This window comes from Heterodontus francisci, chromosome 29 (assembly GCF_036365525.1).
Source record: "Heterodontus francisci isolate sHetFra1 chromosome 29, sHetFra1.hap1, whole genome shotgun sequence".
Classification (NCBI taxonomy): Eukaryota; Metazoa; Chordata; class Chondrichthyes; order Heterodontiformes; family Heterodontidae; genus Heterodontus; species Heterodontus francisci.
The window spans coordinates 7658645-7680761 of record NC_090399.1 but is presented as its reverse complement, the minus strand read 5'-3'; the positions used below and the strand labels follow the sequence as shown (position 1 = coordinate 7680761).

Genomic DNA, 22117 nt, shown 5'->3' with positions numbered 1-22117 from the left:
CCGTGATTTCCTCCCTCCCTCCTTGGATGCATCTCATCCCCGGTCTTAGTGCTAAATCCACTTTAAGTACAGACAGCCTATCTAATGCATCCTCTTTATCAATTTTAAATCCTTCTAATGTGTGAATTACCTCCACTTTAACCATTGCCTGTGTTGCATCTTTTTCTTCAGTAAAGACGGATGCAAAGTATTCATTTGATATCTCAGCTTTGCCCTCTGCCTCCATGTGTAAATCCCCCTTATGGTCCCTAATCAATCCCACTCCTCCTTTTACCACCCTTTTACTATTTATATAACTATAGAAAACTTTGGGATTCCCTTTAATGTTAGCTGCCAGTTTCTTTTCATGCTCTCTCTTTGCTTCTCTTATTTCCTTTTGCATTTCTCCTCTGGACCTTCTATATTCAGTCTGGTTCTCAATAGTATTTTCTACCTGGCATCTGTTATAAGCACACTTTTTCTTCTTTATCTTAATCTGTACCTCTTTTGTCATCCAGAGAGCTCTGGATTTGCTTGCCCTACCTTTCCTCTTCGAGGGAACATACCTTGACTGTGCCCAAACTATTTCTTCTTTGAAGGTAGCCCATTGTTCATCTACTGGTTTTCCTGCCAACCTTTGACTCCAATTTATTCGCCCAGCGCCATTCTTACCCCACTGAACTTAGCCTTCCCTCAGTTAATTATTCTTACTCTGGACTGTTTTTTGTCCTTTTCCATAGTCAGCCTAAACCTCATGATACAATGATCACTGTTCCCTAAGTGCTGTCTTCCTGATACTTGATCCACTTGGCCTGCCTCATTCCCAAGAACCAGATCTAGCAGTGCCTCTTTTCTCATTGGACTAGAAACATACTGGTGTACACATTCTGGGAACTCTTGCCCTTCACTGTGCTTTACACCACTACTATCCCAGTCTAAGTTTAGATAACTAAAGTCCCCCATTATAAATACACTATAATTTTTGCACTTCTCGAATTTCCTTGCTAATTTTTTCCTCGACATCCCTTCCACCAGTTGGTGGCCTGTAGACAACACCGAGCAATGTAACTGCACCTTTTTTTGTTCCTTAGCTCTCGCCAAATTGATTCTGTCCTCGACCCCTCTGGGACATCCTTTTTCTCCGGCACTGCAAAGCTCTCCTTAATCAATACCGTCAGCCCTCCCCTTTTTTTCCCTTTCCTATCTTTCCTGAACACCTTGTATCCAGGAATATTTAACATCCAGGCCTGCCGTTCTTTAAGCCAGGTCTCTGTTGTAGCCACATCATATTCATGGCACTCTGCGCCCGTACCTCACCAACCTTATTAACCCCACTCCGTGCATTCACATACATACACATTAACCCTGATTTAGACTTTACTACTTTCAACTTTACTCTGACCTCGCCTAATAATTCTCTACTTTATTGCTATCTCTCTCTCTCAGTATTCTCTGCACCTTGGTTTTCCTCTCTGATATTTCCTCCTGGTTCCCACACCCCTGACAAGTTACCACTTTTGCTTCCCTCCAATCTGAACTCCCTCTCAGGTTCCCATCCCCCTGACAATCTAGTTTAAACCCTCCCCAACAGCATAAGAAATCTCCTTGTGAGGATATTCATCCCAGTCCTGCAACAATGCAAATAATGTCATGGCATCTGGAAATCCTGACAACCCAAACTGACAAATCATAGCCCAGTTTGAAACTTAGATAAATAATTTTGATTTTCTCCCCAAGGTACTTTATTTGACTCAGTATTACACTGATACATTAGTGTGGACTGTGAAAGTTTAAGAATAATTGAGACAAATCAGTATTGGGTCTGTATATCGGGCACTTTTCAGTGTTTCAGGAACATTTTCTGTCTTGAGTGACCAAACCACTTGATTGGTCGTCAACTTTCAGATTAAAGACTTGTCATGTCACAATAATTGGGAAATCAATGTGCAATAATAGCCAGACAAGTCAAGAAATTGTCATACTTTTTGTTGGTCATGGAGCAGATCCAGTTTAGAATGGACTCTGCCTGATTGGGATCTATTTTCACCACCCGCTCAGATATAACGATTTAATCTTTTAAACCTGAACTGTCAACCTTGCTCTAATTCACTGTTTAATATGACACTGTCAGGGGTGAGATGTTTCTCATATTCTTCATTAAAGATGGTTGATTGATCAATGTATATTAGATGCTAATCCCAGTTCCCTATCGGAATGGAATTCACCTTCCATTGGAACACAGTGTGCAGAAATCCACTGTCGTCATTTCCTCTGTTTCAATGGTGCTATCTCATGAAGTCTGGAGGCTGGCGATTGGGAGTCTGACGATTGGGAGTCTGACGATTGGGGGACTGGGGGGGATGCTGGTGAGGCTGCTGATCTTGAGGCTGCTGATCAGGATGGCTGCTGGGGAGGCTGGTGATCAAGAAGCTGGTGGGGAGGCTGGTGATTTGAGCGGTTGGGGGGAGCCTGATGATCAGGGGGGTTCAGGAGAGGGGGAGGTTTGTGATCAGGAGAGTTGTGGGAGCTGGGGGGAGGTTTGTGATTGGGAGGTGGTGACTGGGTGGTTGGAGGTCAAGCTGAGAGAGGCCAATGGCCTCCTTGAGGGGTGGTAGGTGTCCCCCACATGTATGATTAAAGAGCCATTTGTCTTGTGGAGCTGACAGCTTCAATGGAACAGGAAGTTTGATGGGGTGTAAAGTGAGCGGCTGATTTGATATTGCCCACTTTGTGCTATTGTCTGACAGGAATTTCTGCCTCATAAACACTGTGGAATTAATTCCCTTTTAACAAAGTTTTACTTGTGTCGACCTGTAGTTTTGTGACTGACATATCTGGCAGACATGTTGATAAAGCTGCATTTTCATTATCTTTCCCAGGACCTGAGTGTTTTTAACTTTGTGTTAATCTTCCTCAGCAGACAATCCTCAGACCAAAATAAAACAGCAAACAGTCCATGACAATGTTCATTTACCTCCTGCTTTCATCCTTTTATAACTGGTTTGTCACCACTTTGCATAAAGCAAACTCTCCTTATGCAAAAGCAAAAATACTGGAAATCCGTAATAACAACAGAAAATGCTGGAAATACTCAACTCTGTTTCTCTTTCCACAGATGTTAACGTTTCAGGTCAAAGATCTTTCACCAGAACTTTATATAGATTTTATCACTTTTAGTTTGGGGCTCTGTGTCCAGCTTTGTCCTTGTCATACTTTTCACAGTGTTTGGAAATTTCACCACCTAATTTCTTTAGTTTCAATCCAACCCACTCCCTGCTCTCTTCTGCTCAGTGACACACTGTTATTTACCATCCCCAATGGCTGTGCTACATACAGTTCAGGAAAAGATCCCCGAGACAATATGGTGGTTTCTCTGAGGGAGGCAGAATACTAATAGAACTGTATAATATTTACAAGCTACGGAAAATTGATATGTGAATAAGCAATTTCAAATAAACTCCAGAAATCTATCAAATTAATAAGATCAATTTGTTGGTATTAAGTCAGAAGCAATAACTTATTGAGTTCATATTGTTTTACAAGTACAGCTCTGGAGGACTTGTATGTTGTACTATATATTTTAAATGATCAGTTACTTTGAAAGTATTTTGACTTTTGTAGATTACATGAATAATTGATTTTTATTTTGAAATGTTTTTGTTCACCAGGTCAATTCCACATACGTGGACCTGATGATCCTGTTGTCGCCATTGTGGGTGAAGATGCTCTATTGGAATGTCAGCTTGTGCCAGATCTATTCATCAGTAACATGGTGGTGCAGTGGCTTAAATCAGGTCTCGATTCACCAGTACACATGTACAGAAATGGAGAAGATGATATTGTCGTTCAACACAAGAATTACAGAGGAAGGACTGAACTGATTAGAGAGGAACTGACTAAAGGAATCATTTCTCTCAGAATAAAGAACACAACAGTATCTGATGAAGGGGAATATACATGTTTAGTTGATGACAGAACTGATTCAGCAGAAGCTGCAGTTACACTGGAAGTTGCAGGTTAGTAAATATCTACCAACACATTAACAACTTGTAGAAGTGATGTGTTTAAACTCCTGTTTAAATTGCAAATAGATTAAAAATAGGTTTCTTTAGCAGTTGGTGCAATATTCATGTTAATGAATAATTCATGTCAATGTTAATTTCATATTCCTATGCTCCCAGTCATGAAGCTGCACTCAGGAGATGTGGGAGATGAACAGGCCGATTCTCGACCCACAGATCTTTGAGCACATTGGGCAGGATGTCCCACGAGGTAGTGGGATCCGGAGAGCAGGATTTTCTTCCTTTTCTTTCCTTCTCTGTCACCACTCTGTCTCATCATTAAGACTTTTTATTTGGACTCAAAGCATGATGCAGCTTGATGAACAAGTTGTCGCCAGTTTGAACGATTGGTAAAGCTCCTCCCAGTCATCAATGTCAATGCTGACACACTTCATGGAGAACTTCAGAGTGTCTTTGAAGCATTTGCTTTGTCCTCCCCGGAACACTGGCCTTTTGAGAGTTGAGAAAACAGGAGCTGGAGGGTAGACGGTTTTCGGCCATCCTGGACATAGTGTCCAATCCATTGAGGTGATTTTGCAGGAGTTTTACCTGAATGCTTGTGGTGCTGGCTTCAAGAAGGACACGAGCTTTTGTTCGACAGTCCTCCCATTGAACCCGGAGGATGTGGCAGAGACATTACTGATGAAATTTCTGATACACAGTCCAGATCTCTCTACACTACAGGAGTATGGGATAACAACTGCTCTGTACACTAGGACTTTTGTTGACTTGCGGAGGTCTTTGTTGTCAAACACTCGCTGCAGTAGTTTGTAGAAGGCTGAGCTGATGCAGCTGATCTGGTGTTGGATCTCCTGATCAATGGTGGTCTTTTGAGAGAGGTAGCTGTAAAGGTATGGGAAGTGCTCAACATAATCCAGAGTGTCTCCTTCAACATATATGGGAAGTGGAATATTTGGCCGACCAGGTGTGGGTTGATATGAGTTTTGGCAACATTCAAGTACAGGCCGAGTCTCTTGTATGTAGAATTGAAGAGATCGAGAGCAGCTGGCAAATCTGGTGCAGAGTGGGCAACGACACTGCAGTCATCCACAAACTGTAGATCATGTATGTCTGTGGTGGTCAGTTTAGTTTTGGCACAGAGATAACTGAGCTGAAAGAGTTTTCCATCTAGGCGGTATTTAATAATCACACCAGAGGGCAGCTGATCTTTGATCAAGTGAATAGTCACTGTCAGGTAGATTGTAAATTGTACGGGGTCTGTCACACAGCCTTGTATGACCCCGGTCTGGATTTTGAAGATGTCTGTTTCAGAACTCCCACACAAGACAGTTATATCATCATGGAGCAATTGCAGGATTGTGATGAAGTTTCTTGGACATCCAAATCTTTGAAGCACAATTCACAGAGCCTCGTGTGACTGACTCAGATTGATGAATGCACTGAAGAGTTTCTGGGGTTCTCAACATTTTTCTTGGATTTTTCTGGCAACAAAGACCATGTCGGAGGTTCCTCTGGAAGATCTAAAGCTGCATTGTGTCTCTGGGAGGATTTCATCAGCCACAGGAAGTAGGTGATTCTGGAGAATACGTGTCAGGATGTTCCCTGATCTGGACAAGAGGGAAATACCTCGATAGTTTGCAAAACATTATTTATCTTCCGTCTCGAAGATAGTTACAATTGTCGGCAGGGGTGGGAGGGTGGTTAGTGGGGAAGGAGGATGGGTTCATTTTACTCCCAGATCCATAGGATGAATGCATGGAGTCTTGATCTGAGCAAAAGCCCACCAGTCAATTAGAATATCATTGGGGCCGCAAGCCAAGAGTGACTTGGTTCCTGCACTACTGACTGAGCTGGCCAAGTCCTGAAGAACATATCTGCCAGACTGGGCCTGCAGCAGCAGGTGATGAGAGAACCAACAGGAGGGAAGGGCCTACCTGTCCTGGTCTTCACCAACCTCCTGGTTGGCAACTGCATCTGACCATGACAGCATTGGTAGGACTGACCTACAGGACCTGCAGAGTCCTTGTGGAGATTAAGTCCTGTCTTCACACTGACGATACCCTCCATCGTGTTGTGTGGCTCCACCACCATGCTAAATAGGATGGATTCTGAACAGATCTAGTAGCTCAAAACTGGGCATCCATGAGGCACTGTGGGCCATCAGCAGCAGCAGAATTGTATTCAGTCACAATCTGTAACCTCATGGCCCAGCATGTTCCTCACTCTACCATTACCATCAAGGAACAATCCTGGTTCAATGAGGAGTGTAGCAGAACCTGCAAGGTGCAGTTCAAAGGTATACTGAGAAATGAGGTATCAACCTGGTGAAGCTACAGCACAGGACTATGTGCATGCTAAAGAGTGGAAGCAGGTTGCAGTAGACAGAGCTAAGTGATCCCATGACCAACAGATCAGATCAAAGCTTTGCAATCCTGCCTCATCCAGTCATGAATGGTGGTGGTCAGTTAAAAACAGGAGCAGGAGGTTCCACAAACATTCCCATCCTCGAGGATGGCAGAGCCAATCATCACAGTGCAAAAGACAAGGCTGAAGCATTTGTAAATATCTTCAGCCATAAATACTGATGGATGATCCTTCTTGCCCTCCTGCTGAAGTCCCCAGCATCATCGATGCCAGTCAGCCATTTCAACTCACTCCACGTGATATCAAGGATCACCTGAGTGACTGAATACAGTAAAGACTATGGGCCCCAACAACATCCCAGATGTAGTGCTCCAGAACTAGTCATACCTCGAGATAAGCTGTTCCAGTACAGCTACAACTGACATCTACTCAACAATATGGAAAACTGTCCGGGTATGTCCGGACTACAAAAAACAGGACAAATTCAATCTGACCAATCAGTGACCTATCATTCTCCTCTCAATCATCAGCAAAGTGATGGAAGGTGTTGGCGACAATGTTATCAAGCAGCACTTACACAGTAATAACCTGCACACTAATGCTTAGTTTGGTTCCGCTAGGAAAACCAGCATGGATTTGTTAAAGGCCAATCATGTTTAATTCACATGCTGGAGTTTTTTGAAGAGGTAACACAAAGAGAGTTAATGAGGGCAATGCTGTTGATGTAGTTTGCACAGACTTCCAAAAGGTGTTTGATACAGTGCTGCACAATTGATTTGTGAGCAAAATTATAACTCATGGAATAAAAGGGACAGTGGCAAAATGGATAGGAAATTGTCTGAGTGACAAGAAACAGAGAGTAGTAGTTAATAGATATTCTTCATGCTGGAGGAAGGTTTGTAGTGGAGTTCCCCAGGGGTCAATTTTGGGATCCTTGCTTTTCCTGATAAATATTAATGACCTAGACACAGGGCACAATTTCAAAGTTTGTGGATGTTATGAAACTTGGAAACATTGTGAACTGTGAGGAGAACAGTGTAGAACTCCAAAAGGACATAGACAAGTTAGTGGAATGGGCAGACAAGTGACAGATGAAGTTCACTACAGAAAAATGTGAAGTGATTCATTTTGGTAGGAAGAACATGGAGAGACAATATAAAATAAAGAGTACAATTCTAAAAAGGGTGCAGGAGCAGAGGGACCTGGATGGATATGTACATAAGACATTGAAGGTGACAGGCCAGGTTGAGAGAGCAGTCAATAAAACATTTAGTATCCTGAGCTTTATTAATAGGGGTATAGAGTACAAGAGCAAGGAATTTATGTTGAACTTGTATGAGACACTAGTTTGCCCTCAGCTGGAGTATTACGTCCAGTTCTGGGTGCCGCATTTTAGGAAATAAATGAAGGTATTGATAGGAGCACAGAAAAGATTAACGAGAATGGTTCCAGGGATGTGGAACTTCAGTTATGAAGACAGATTGAAGAAGTTGAGATTGTTTTCCTTGGCGTAGAGATGGCTGAGAGGTGATTTGATAGAGGTATTGAAAATCATGAGGGGTCTGTTCAGAGTGGAGAGAGACAGACTGTTCCAACTCGTGAAAGAATCAGGAACAAAAGGGCACAGATTTGCAAAAGAAGCAAAAGTGACATGAGGACAAAGTTCTTCATACAGTGAGTGAAGATCTGGAATGCACAGCCTGAGAGTGTGGTGGAGGCAGGTTCAATCGAGGCATTCAAAAGGGAATTCAACTATTATCTGAAAGGGAAGAATGTGCAGTGTTTCGGGGAGAAGTCCGGGGAATGACATTAGGTGAATTGCTCATTCGGAGAGCTGGTACAGATATGATGGGCCTAATGGCCTCTTTCTGTGCTGTAACAATTCTGTCACTCTGTGCCTACTTAACTCCGGAACTCATTACAGCTTTGGCCAAACATGGACAAAAGAGCTGAATTCCAGAGGTGATATGGGAATGACTGCCCTTCACATCAACACAGTATTTACCAAGTGTGGTATCGAGGAACCCTGGAAAAATTGAAGTCAGTGAAAATCGAGGAAGAACTCTTCACTGTTCGGAGGCTTACCCAGCATAAAAGAAGCTGGTTGTGGTTGCTGGAGGCCAATCACTTCAGCCCCAGGACATCACTGCAGGAGTTCCTCAGGGTAGTGTCCTAGACCCAACCATCCTCACCTGCCTCATCAATGACGTTCCCTCCATCATAATGTCAGAAGTGGGGATGTTCGCTGATGATTGCACAATGTCCAGCACCATTTGCAACTCTTCAGATACTGAAGCAGTCTGTGTCCAGATGCAGCAAGACCTGGACAACATTTAGCTGAGGTTGGTAAGTGGCAAGTAACATTTGTGCCACACAAGTGCCAGGCAATGACCATCTCCAACTTCCCTTGATATTACCATCACTGAATTTTCCACCATCAACACCCTGGGGGTTACCATTGACCAGAAGCTCAAGTGCACTGGCTATATAAATACTGTGGCTACAAAAGCAGACCAGAGTCTGGTAATTCTGCAGCAAGTAACTCACCTCCTGACTCCTCAAAGCCTGTCCATCATCTACAAGGCACAACTCAGGACTGTGATGGAAAAACCTCCACTTGCCTGGATCCAACAATACTCAATAAACTTGACATCATCCAGGACAAAGCAGCCTGTTTGATTAGCAGCCCATCCAGCACCTTAAACATTCACTCCCTCCAGCACTGGAGCACAGTGGCAGCAGTGTGTGCCATGTACAAGATGCACTGTACCCACTCACAAAGCCTCCTTTGACAGCACCTTCCAAACCTGTGACCTCTGCCATCTGGAAGGACAAGGGCAGCAGATGCATGGGAACACCAGCACCTGCAAGTTCGCCTCCAAGTCTCACACCATCCTGACTTGGAACTATATCACTGTTCGTTCACTGTCACTGGGTCAAAATCCTGGAACTCCCTTCCGAACAGCACTGTGGGTACACCTACACCAGATGGACTGTAGCGATTAAAGACGGTGACTCACCACCAGCTTCTCGAGGGCAATTAGGGATGGGCAATAAATGCTGTCCTTGTCAGCGATGCTCATAACCCATTAACAAATAAATAAAACTCTCAGTGAAGGGAATGCCCATTCCTTACAATGCTGCATGGGAACTCTTCACATTGGTTTCTGGGTCAGTCCTCTCTTCAGGATATAACACTGGAAACCAGCCTCAATAACAATGGAAGTCTGCAGAAAGGAAAAACAATGTTGGCCCCATTCTATCTGGTGCCAGGTACTTGTCACTGCATTAAGCAAACTGAGTGGTTTACATTCAGGAGCATGCCAGTACTCCCCACTATCTCACTGTACAATATTGTAACCCAGAGGTTTACCAGTAGAAACCCTTGTGATCTGAACTAGTTAACATGTTTTTCCCACCTGTTCTCCCATGTGTTTCTCTAATCTTGGGTGACAGAAAAAAATCCATTAAATTTAATCAGGCCTCTCCTCTAAAAATGAGCTGAAAAGAAATAATAAACGACCGAGCTTTTTTGTGGACTGACTGATGTGTTTTCACATCCCTTTCTCTCTTTCTAACGTTTCAGTAAAGAATCGGACTGCCTGCAAATTAACTTTCAGCTCTGGACCAAGGGCTGTGTTTTCTATCCTCTGTTCAATATTTGACTGACTCCTGAACATGGGTTCATCCTTCATTCTGGCCCCAGGGAGCAGACTTGCCTGCAGGCCTGTTCACTAAACTGACTATCTCTGATCCTCCTTTGAGGTGTGGGTAGAAAGGGAACATTTCTTGCTCTTTTCCAAACAGAATGGAGGTCATCCTGACTAATGGGTCTGTGATTGGACAGTTGACCTTCATTGAATTAGTTTGCAGTTTGCTGAGTTCACATTCCACACACTGACTTGTGTGGCTTCAATCCCCATTCTTCAATGTCTGCAGTTTACATAGAATCAGAGAATGGTTACAGCACAGAAAGAGGCCATTTGGCCTATCGAGTCTGTGCCAGCTCTCTGCAAGAACAATTCATCTAGTTCCACACCCTGTCCTTACCCCATAACCCTGCACAGTTTTTATCTTCAGCTACTTCTCCAATTTCCTTTTGAAGGCCTCGATTGAATTTGCTTCCACCAAACTGTCAGGCAGTGCATTCCAGACCCCAACTACTCACTGTGTTAAAAAACTATATGAATTTACTTTTTGTTGAGACACAACTTTTAAATCAAATTCAAACCCAAAATTCTTTCACTGAAGAAAAATAAATGATAAAAACTCTCAATGTGGCAGCAGCATTTACTCAGTCTGACACTGAATCATCATCTTAGAAATTGTGCTTAAAGACAGGAGTTGAACCCTCAACCCTCTCAGGAGTTTAAACTTGTGCTCTTTGGAAACCATCAGCCACGTTTATCTCAGTCTTTGTTATTTTAATATCTTTCATGTGATTCAGTGAAGAGTGCAGGAGGGCATGCCAGGAGCTGCACCAGGCATACCTCAAAATGAGGTGTTAATCTGGTGAAGCTACAACACTGGACTATCTGCGTGCCAAACTGTGGAAGCAGCATGCGATAGACAGAGATAAGCGATCCCATAACCAATGGATCAGATCTAAGCTCTGCAGTCCTGTTCCATCCAGCCATGAATGGTGGTGGACAATTAAACAACTAATTGGAGGAGGTGGCTCCACAAATATCCCCATCTCAATGATGGGGGAGCCCAGCACATCAGTGCGTAAGATAAGGCTGAAGCATTTGCAACAATCTTCAGCCAGAAGTGCCAAGTGGATGATCCATCTTGGCCTCCTCCTGAAGTCCCCAGCATCACAGATGCCAGACATCAGCCAATTCAATTCACTCACTCCAAGAAGTGACTGAAGGCACTGGATACCGCAAAGGCTATGGGCCCTGATAATATTCTGGCAATAGTACTGAAGACCTGTGCTCCAGAACTTGTCGCGCCCCTAGCCAAACTGTTCCAGGACAGCTACAACACTGGCATCTACCCTGCAATGTGGAAAATTGCCCAGGTATGTCCTGTACACAAAAAGCAGGACAAATCCAAGCCACGGTCAATTACTGCCCCATCAGTCTACCCTCAGTCATTAGTAAAGTGATGGAAGGTGTCATCGACAGTCCTATCAAGTGGCACTTGCTTAGCAATAATCTGCTCAGTGACATTCAGTTTGGGTTCCGCCAGGGCCACTCAGCTCCTGACCTCATTACAGCCGTAGTTCAAACATGGACAAAAGAGCAGAACTTTAGAGGTGAGGTGAGAGTGACTGCCCTTGACATAAAGGAAGCATTTGACCAAGTATGGCATCAAGGAGCCCTGGCAAAACTGGAGTCAATGGGAATTGGGGAAAGCTCTCCGCTGGTTGGAGTCGTACCGAGCGCAAAGGAAGGTGGTTGTGGTTGTTGGAGGTCAATCATCTGAGCTTCAGGAGTTCCTCAGGATAATGTCCTAGGCCCAACCTTCTTCAGCTGCTTCATCAATGATCTTCCTTCAGTCATAAGGTCAGAAGTGGGGATGTTTACTGATGATTGCACAATATTCAGCACCATTCACGACTCCTCAGATACTGATGCAGTCCATATAGAAATGCAGCAAGACCTGGACAATATCCAGGCTTGGGTTGAGAAGTGGCAAGTAACATTCGTGCCACACAAATGCCAGGCAATAACCGTCTCCAACAAGAGTGAATCTAACCATCTCCCTTTGACATTCAATGGCATTACGATCGCTAAACACCCCACCATCAACATCCTAGGGGCTACTATTGACCAGAAACTGAACTGGAGTAGCCACATAAATACCATGGCTACAAGAGCAGGTCAGAGGCTAGGAATCCTGCAGTGTGTAACTCACCTCCTGACTCCCGAAAGCCTGTCCACCATCTACAAGGCACAAGTCAGGGCTCTGATGAAATACTTGTCTGGATGGGTGCAGCTCCAACAACACTTGAAGCTCAACACCATCCAGGACAAAGCATCCCACTTGATTGGCACCCCATCCACAAACATTCACTCCCTCCACCACCAATGCACAGTGGCAACAGTGTGTACCATCTACAAGATGCACTGCAGCAATGCACCAAGGCTCCTTAGACAGCACCTTCCAAACCCATGACCTCTACCAACTAGAAGGACAAGGGCAGTAAATGTGTGGGAAAACCACCACCTGCAAGTTCCCCTCCAAGTCACACACCATCCTGACTTGGAACTATATCACTGTTCCTTCACTGTCACTGGGTCAAAATCCTGGAACTCCCTTCCGAACAGCACTGTGGGTGTACCTACACCTACATCAGCGGTTCAAGAAGGCAGCTCACCACCACCTTCTCAAGGGCAATTAGGGATGGGCAATAAATGCTGGCCTGGCCAGTGACGCCCACACTCCATGAATGAACATTAAAAAAAATTGAGATTACAGGCAGGGATTTTCATCTGTGGTTTGATCCTGGTAGAAGCGTGGCAGGGTGGGCACTGTGCTGATCCACTGCTAACACTGGTGAAATTTCCAGGGTTAACCTTCTGTAAATGTGTTATACAGGATTCCTGCCTGTGCTTGGGAGCTCACCATGGGGGTGTGGTTGTGAGAAATAGCTGCTGCTGCTGCTGGGGGAGATGGTGCCTGCAGAATCTTTCAGAGACAGACAGCCCCTGGGAGCTCAGCAACACTTTTCCAGGCACCAATAAATCGGAAAAACCTACCAATGTTTTAGTGTCAATTCAGCGTGAATATATTCTTTTGCCATCAGATTGTTTGCCTTCCTTAACAACACTGATAAATATGTCTTCAGTCCATCATTGCTGAGGTGGTAATGATGTAAAATGTGCCAGTTGATGGCACTGTGTCATTACCACCTGATTGGAACATACCTGATCGATATCCCAAGAGGACTGCTGGGTGGGCACTGCTACTGCTGCAGGTGTCTGACCCTAATATAGAAATAACCCCACACCCAGGACTTGGAATGGGGTCAGAACACAGAGAGCATGACAGGAGAAGTTTGAAAATCCATTGGCACCACCAGAATTATTACTCTAGTGTCTATAGGTATCATCTGCCTCCAAGTGTATGTATATTTGGTCAGTAATATATGGATTTTTATGGTCCATCGATTTTCTCCTTTATCTCCTCTTGAAGGTGTTTATGCCAGGCTGGAGTACAATCCCATTGGGATCAGGTGTCCTCTGTCACCTCACGCAGGTGGGAGTTAATCAGTCTGAACAACTGATTTCTGATTTACATTAATTATTTAATCATCACTGTTCTATAACAATATATTTTGAGATTCAGTTCAGAATCCCATTAAAGTCACATTATTCCAGGACTATGATTAAATATTTATCAATAACATTAAATGAATATTTCCCACAGGCTATAGGAAGTGTTCCTAACAATAGTTCTTTCTGAATCTATTCACTGTTGATTACAGGATTGGGGCGTAAGCCCTGGATTCAGATGAAACAATATCATAATAATGGAATCCAGCTTGTGTGTAAATCCAGTGGATGGTATCCTGAACCGGGGATACTGTGGATTAATGAGGATGGATATAATGTAATACAGGCTGAAACAAGATACCAGCAGGACTCTAATGGTCTTGGAGACATCCAGAGCAACATTGAAATAACAAAACAATCAACAAACAGCTTCAGGTGTCTGATATGGAGTGAACAGTTGAAAACAGAACAAGAAGCAATTATCAGGATATCAGGTTTGTAAAATTGATGTTTAATCATTAAAAAGAATGATGATTTAAATTCTTAGATTACAACAGTGATTACAATTCAGAAGTATTTCATTGGCTGTCAAGCGATTTGGGGCATCCGGAGATATTTATCAAAGTAATGAATGTGATTCATTCGTGATGCATTTTAGCTTCTGTCGTATACATTGAGTCCTGTCCAGAAAGTCTGAGTCAGTGTGTGAGCTGAACAAAAGTGACATCAGGTAAGATTTGATCAAGAGGAGCAGGAGTGGAGCCAGAGCGGAGTGGGAGAAAAAGCACAGCAGCAGTGCAGACTTCCCCAGAAAGTGTGAAAGTGAAAGTGGAGCGAGAACAACTCAACATAGGCAGAAATTGAAAGAGTGAGGTCAGAGTGAAGTCAGAATCAGTGCAGCGAGGAAGGAACAGCAGGATCCGAGGAAACTAACATCGAGAATGAGGGTAAGTATTGAGGAAAGGGTCTAAGATGAGGAACTAGACTAATTAACTCAGGTCTAAAAATAGTCAGGTTTTAGGAATTCAATCTTAAGTTTTTTTAAAGACTTTTATTTCTGATAAGTTTAGTCAGTACTCTAACAAATAGAAGGGCATCTCAGTCCCTTGGATGCACATCCTGTTCCATGTGGGAATCCACATATGCAGGAAGTGTTGTCAGCTGGAGGAGTTTGAGCTCTGGGTTTCGGATCTGGAGCAGTAGCTGGTGTCACTGCGGTGCATCCGTGAGACTAAGATAGCACGTTTCTAGAGGTAGTCACCTTGCAGTTTACAGGTGTGCAGGCAGAGAGGGACAGGGTGATCACCAGACACAAAATCAGGACCAGGCAGGAAGTGCCAGAGTCCCCTGAGTGCATCTTGCTCTCTAATTAGTATTTGAATACTGGTAAGGGTGATTGTTCCTCTGGGAATACAGCCAGAGACAAGTCCACAGCACTACAGGTGGCTCAGTTATACCAGGGAGCAGGAGGATGATTGGGACAGTAACAATGATAGGGGATTCTATAGTTAGGGGAACAGACAGACATTTTTACATCTCGAGTTGTGAATCCAGGATGATATGTTGCCTCCCTGGTGCTAGGGTCCAGAATGTCACTGAGTCGCTGCAGAACATTCTGAAGGAGAACGGTGAACAGCCAGTTGTCGTAGTCCATATCGGTACCAACAACATAGGTAGAAAGTGGGCTGGAGTACTGCAGGAAAATTTTAGGGAGCTCGTAAAAATATTAATAAGCAGGACTAGCAAGTAGATCCTCCAAGGTAGTATTTCCATGTGCTAGTGAGTATAGAAATAGGAGGATGGAGCAGATGAAGGTGTGGCTGGAGAGATGGTGCAGGAGGGAGGGCTTTAGATTCCTGGGACATTGGGACCAATTCTAGAGGAGGTGGGACCTGTACAGGGCGGACGGCTTGCACCTGAACAGAGCCAGGACCAATGTCCTCGTGGGGTGATTGGCTAGTGCTATTGAAGTGGGTTTAAACTAACCTGGTAGGGGGATGGGAACCAGGAGATGATATTGGAGAGGATGAACAAGGTGCACAAATGATTGGGAGAAGCATATGGCACTAGAGTAGGAAATAGTAAGATATTAGATGTGATGAGAGTAAGAGGGGATGCAATAATGTCTAAATTAGGTTTACAGTGCATGTATGTAAATACACAAAGTGTGGTCAATAAGGTTGGTGAGCTGCAGGCGCAGATTGCCACATGGGAATATGGTGTTGCGGCATTAACAGAGACTGAATTCAAAAAAGGGTGGCACAGTGGCGCAGTGGTTAGCACCGCAGCGTCACAGCTCCAGGGACCCGGGTTCGATTCTGGGTACTGCCTGTGTGGAGTTTGCAAGTTCTCCCTGTGTCTGCGTGGGTTTTCTCCGGGTGCTCCGGTTTCCTCCCACAAGCCAAAAGACTTGCAGGTTGGTAGGTAAATTGGCCATTATAAATTGTCACTAGTATAGGTAGGTGGTAGGGAAATATAGGGACAGGTGGGGATGTTTGGTAGGAATATGGGATTAGTGTAGGATTAGTATAAATGGGTGGTTGATGGTCGGCACAGACTCGGTGGGCCGAAGGGCCTGTTTCAGTGCTGTATCTCTAATCTAATCTAATCTCGGGATTAGGTACTAAATATTCCTGGATAGAAGGTAGTCAGGAAAGATAGAGAAGGAAAGAAAGGAGGAGGGGTGGCTGTAATGAGAGAAGGTTAATGAGGGAGGTATAATTGTTTGATAAGTTGTCACATATTAGGCTTGTCAGCAAACTTGAAGCCAGTGGCAGCGTGGATACAAAACTGAGTGACAGGAAACAGAGAGTAGTAGTGAATGGTTATTTGTTGGACAGAAGCAAGGTATGCAGTGGGGTTCCCTAGGGGCCGATGTTAGGACCCCTGCTTTTCTTGTTATATACTATTGACCTAGACTTGGGTGTACAGGGCACAAGTTCAAAATTTGCAGGTGGCACAAAACTTGGAAATATTGTGAATTGTGAGGATGATAGTGATAGACTTCAAGAGGACTTAGACAGGCTGGTGGAATGGGCAGACACATGGCAGATGAAATTTGATGCAGAGAAGTGATACATTCTTGTAGGAAGAATGAGGAAGGCAATCTAAAATAAAGGATACAAATTTAAAGAGGTTGCAAGTGCAGCGAGACATGGGGTATATGTGACAAATCATTGAAGGTGGCAGGGCAGGGTGAGAAAGTAGTTAAAAACGTATATGGGATCTTGGGCTTTATAAATCGTGGTATAGAGTATAAAAGCAAGGAATTTATGATAAACTTGAATAAAACACTGCTTTGTCATCAACTGGTTTATTGTGTCCAATTCTGAGCATCGCACTTTAGGAAGGGTGGGAAGGATTCAGAGAGGGTGCAGTAAAGATTTACAACAATGGTTCCGGGAATGAGGGACTTCAGTAATGAAGATAGATTGAAGAAGATGGGGTTGTTCTCCTCAGAGAAGAGAAGATTGAGAGGAGATTTGATAGCGATGTTCAAAATCCTGAGGAGTCTGAGAAGAGTGGATTGGGAGAAACTGTTCCCATTGACAGAAGGGTCGAGAACCAGAGGACACCAATTTAAGCTGATTTACAAAAGAACCAATGGCGACATGAGGAAAAACATTTTTACGCAACAAATGGTTAGGATCTGGAATGCACTGCCTGAGAGTGTGGTGGGGGCAGATTCAATCATGGATTTCAAAAGGGAATTGGATAATTATCTGAAGAGAGAATATTTGCAGGGCTATGGAGCAAAGGCACAGGAGTGGGACTCAATGAGTTGCTCTCGTAGAGAGCCAGCATGGATATAATGGGCTGAATGGCCTCTTTCTGTGCTGTAACAATTCTATGGTAACATAGTAAATAGTGATGAGGATAAGAGACTTCAGGAGGACATAGACAGACTGGTGAAATGGGCAGACACATGGCAGATACAACTGAATATAGATAAGTGTAAAGTGATGCATTTTGGGAGAAATAACATAGAGAAGAAATATAATGGTAATATAATGGTACTATTTTGAGGGGATTGCAGGAGCAGAGGGATTGAGGATGTGTATTTACAAATCCTTGAAGATGACAGAGAAAGTTGTTAAGGTAGGTTAAAAAACATATGGAATACTTGCTTTGTAAATAGGACATTGCATACACAAACAAGGAAGTCATGCTAATCCTTTACAAATCAGTGGTTAGGCCTCAGCTGGAGTCTGGTCAGCACAATTCTTATGTCAAGAAGGATGTCAAGGCCTTGGAGAGGGTACAGACTAGGTTTACCAGGATGATACCAGGGATGTCTAAATCTCTCATTCTGACCCCACCTAATACTTTATTATTTCATACTCTTGTATTATCTGTCTCTTCCAATTCTCTGTACCTTGGTGTTCCTCTCCTGTATTATCTCCTGGTTCCCACACCCCTGCCAAGTTATTTTATTCTCTCCCCACTAACAGTTGCAAATCGCCCTGCAAAGAAATTTGTCCCAGCTCTGTTCAGGTGCAACACGTCTGGCTGGTACAGATCTCATCTTCTCCAGAACTGGTCCCAGTGTCACAGGAATCTAAAGCCTTCCCTCCTGCACCATCTTTCCAGTCACACATTCATCTGCTCTATCCTGCTATTTCTGTACTCACTTACATGTGCTACTGCTTTTGAAGTCCTGCTTGCTAATTTCTTTCACAGCTCCCTAAACTGTTTCTGCAAGACGACATCCCTCTTCTAACCTATGTTGTTGGTACCAATGTGGACCACACTGCTGGCTGTTCACCCTCCACCCTCAGGGTGCTCTGCAGCCATTCAGTAACATCCTTGACACTGGCTGTAGCTTTCTTGCTACTTTCAGGATTAAATTTAATCCAACAAGGGTGACTCGTCCATGACTACAACAAACCACTGTGAGTACAGATATATATTGGTTATATGTACAGCAGATTTATTAATTAAGTGGCGCAGTGGTTAGCACCGCAGCCTCACAGCTCCAGGGACCCGGGTTCGATTCCGGGTACTGCCTGTGTGGAGTTTGCAAGTTCTCCCTGTGTCTGCGTGGGTTTTCTCCGGGTGCTCCGGTTTCCTCCCACAAGCCAAAAGACTTGCAGGTTGATAGGTAAATTGGCCATTATAAATTGTCACTAGTATAGGTAGGTGGTAGGGAAATATAGGGACAGGTGGGGATGTTTGGTAGGAATATGGGATTAGTGTAGAATTAGTATAAATGGGTGGTTGATGTTCGGCACAGACTCGGTGGGCCGAAGGGCCTGTTTCAGTGCTGTATCTCTAATCTAATCTAATCTAATCTAATCTAATTAGTTAACATCCAGTACAAAGAAGTAATAGTCACAGTCTGTTCCTCAGGGGGGTGGGGGGAAGGGGGGTGTGAGGGGGGGTGGGGGAAGGGGGTGCGATGGGGGTGGGGGGAAGAGGGTGTGAGGGGGGTGTAGAGATATATATTGGTTATAAGTATAGCAGATTTATTAAGTAGTTAACATCCAGTTCAAAGAAGTAATACTTAGACCATAGTCACAGTCTGTTCCTCAGACCTTCAGTGGTAGCCCTCCGAGTGACTGTGGTACGGTCTCTCTTTCTCTTGCTGTGTTCTGTTGAATGAAGATTCTCTTTCTTCCTTTAGGTTTTTGTGCTGCTTCTCATCTTCAATATCTGTTCTTTTATATCCTTTTTCTCCTTTGAGCCAACTGACAATCACCTGGGCTATCTCACTCACACTCTTTAATAATCATTTTTTGAACCTTTAACATTAAATTCCATACTTAATCCTCTGGTATCACTTTATTCCATCTTCTTGTAACTTCGTTATTCCTTATCTAGGATCTTCATGCAAACAGTTTTTACATGAGTTACAGCAATGTATTTTACTCTAGTGATAATGGATCTCAAACTTTAAACCTTCTGTTTCAATTGTAATGTAATTAATGTTCTGTCTTTCATTATCTGTTTGTTTCAGACATCCCACTACTTAAACACATTCTTGTATATTTGCTCAAGGTTCTGTTCCTTGCTGCCAGCTTGTGTTGAACATAACCTTGCCTCAGCACATTCCTTTTTGCTTTTAACTTCTTCAAGTTGGCTTAAATTTACCATCATGCTTTGCTTCTCGGCCGAGTATCATGTTTAATTGAGCTTCCACATATTATAGTTACTTTAACAATATTATAAAGCATTATTATCTTCATAATCACTTCTAATTAAGCTTACATATTTTAAGACATTACACCATACAGTATACAGATTTAATATTATACCAAGTAGTGAACTCTATCTTACAATATCCCCACCTTGAGGGCAAGGCATTTATGCCGACCCTTTAAAATGAAATTCTTGTGTACTTTGAACTTCCATATTTACCTATTTCCAAGAGATTTTGTGCTGTGATCATGTTTAATTGTGATCTTGTCTGGTGTACCAGGTGCTTCGAGTAGCAAGTGTACAGCAGTGAGCATATTAGCACCAATAACAGGGTTATAACCAATATGTGTGAAATTATTCTAATCCAGGGGTGATTTTCCATGTTTATCCCTATTTCCCACCAATGTGTTGAATCCTCCACCCCTGGAATTTCCTTGGCTATAGCTTTATTTCCTTGATCTAGAATGTAATAATGGTGTTGGGAGGTGTTCATTTGACTTATTAATGTTGTTAAGGCTTTAGGTAGTTCAGGGATGCCATACCCAAATCTCGTGACTGTCATGCAGGCCTCCACCTGCCAAGAATGAGGCATATTAATTTTGTCATATGAACATTGATTTCAAACTGTGCTGGGAAGAAGAGAAGGCCTGTTACAAAGGCTACCAGACTCTTGGCTGAAAAACATTTGCATACTAACAGACAGTGTTTGTGGAGATGAAGGACTATGCCCTGCTCCAATTACTTCAAATGGATTTTGATCACCAGACAGTGAAGGGTTAAGGAAGCACATTCCAGGGCCTGCTAAGGTGACACAATTCATAAGGGCCAGGGCTGGTTAGACCAGCTGGTCACATGACTAATTGGCTGGTCCAGGGTTTTTTTGAACTAGCCACAGAGAGTTTGAAGTCATAAAGACTGTTTGCTCCTGGACTGAGAAGACCTCTCCTGTCTGCTCCCATCTCTTTCTCACAAGCCTCAGGACCCACTGAAGACACGTGAACCTCAAGAGAGAAAAGTCTCCTACATTACACAAGGTTTAAGAATAATACTGGGCCCCAACGAAAAGCATGTCCTACCTGCAATCGAGGACTCTACAGCAAGCTTAAAGGACAGTGTCATGCTAGACCCCCACCTGCTAAGAATGAGGCATATTAATTTTTCCATATGAACATTAAACTTCAAACTGTTGCTGAAGTAAAGAAAGCACTTGTTTGAAAAATCACCAGGCCCTTGGCTGGAAAAACATTTTTTGCATACTAACAGCCTGTGCACGGAAGGACAAAGGGGCTAGTCCCTGCTCCAATTTAACCCACAATGGACTTTGAGCACCAGGTGTTGTGTGTAAGAAGAGACATTCCAGTGTCAGCTCAGACCAGAGAATCCACAAACAGATGTGGTCAGACCAGCTAGTCACATGACTAACCTGCTTCGCAACCTGGGTTTTTCTGAATTGTACAAACAGTTTGAACTGAGAGTATCTGTTTCCTTCTGCACTGAAAAGATCTCTCCTGGCTGGCTCGCCACAGCCTCTCCTGTCTGCTTCCATCTCTTTCTCATGGAACTCCAAATCCTCTGAAGACACATGAACGCCAAGACAGAAAAGTCTCCTCCAGTGAACGAGGTTTAAGAAAAATACTGGGCAGCAATGAAAAGCAAGATCTACCGACAATCAAGGACTCTACAGTAAGCTTGAAGATCCGTAACAAAAAACCATCTTCAGAGTTGCCTCAAACTTTTCCACTTTATTTCTTCTGCTCTTTTCTGTCTCTATCTGCATATGTGTATCGCATATGCATGCTAGTGTGGGTGCGTCGTGTATCCGTAGGTGTTCACCGAATTAGAGTTTAAGTTTAATAAATTTCAACTTTTTTGCTTTAAACCTAAGAAAAACTGTTTGGCTAGTTCTTTGCCTTATAATTGGAAAGCGGTGAATATGTATTCACCAAGGGGGAGCTAAAAACACGGTGTGTTTAAAATTAAACCCTGTTACAGTAAGACTTGGTGAAGACTGAGAGGGAACCCTGGACCCCTTTCTCACCTGTCGTAACAGAAATTTAGGGCTACCGTCCTGGATTTTACCCACAGACAAACGAGAGTAATTGGAAGTGGGAAGCCAAATTGTTACCAATCAAAAAAGAGCAAGATTTCAATACAGGTTTTCTTGTGGTTGTGTGTGCTAGAATACGAACATGTCTGCAGCTGAAGCTAGTAGCTCCCCAAGCCAGGGTGAAGTAACCTGGGATAAGTTAAAAACACTGTCTATGGAGAAGTTGAGAATAATGGCTGAGCAGTGTGGGATCACTGTATGTGGCAAGGCTAGGATATCTGAACTCCTAAGACTAGTGGCCAACCATTTTTCCCTTGAATTTGAAGAAGCAGGAGCAGTGTTGG

At 43.5% G+C, this 22117-nt stretch overlaps 1 pseudogene; it reads left to right on the top strand.

The window, feature by feature from the left end:
- LOC137346096 (butyrophilin subfamily 3 member A1-like) overlaps positions 1-22117 on the top strand; it is a 146803-nt pseudogene that overhangs the window by 54928 nt on the left and 69758 nt on the right.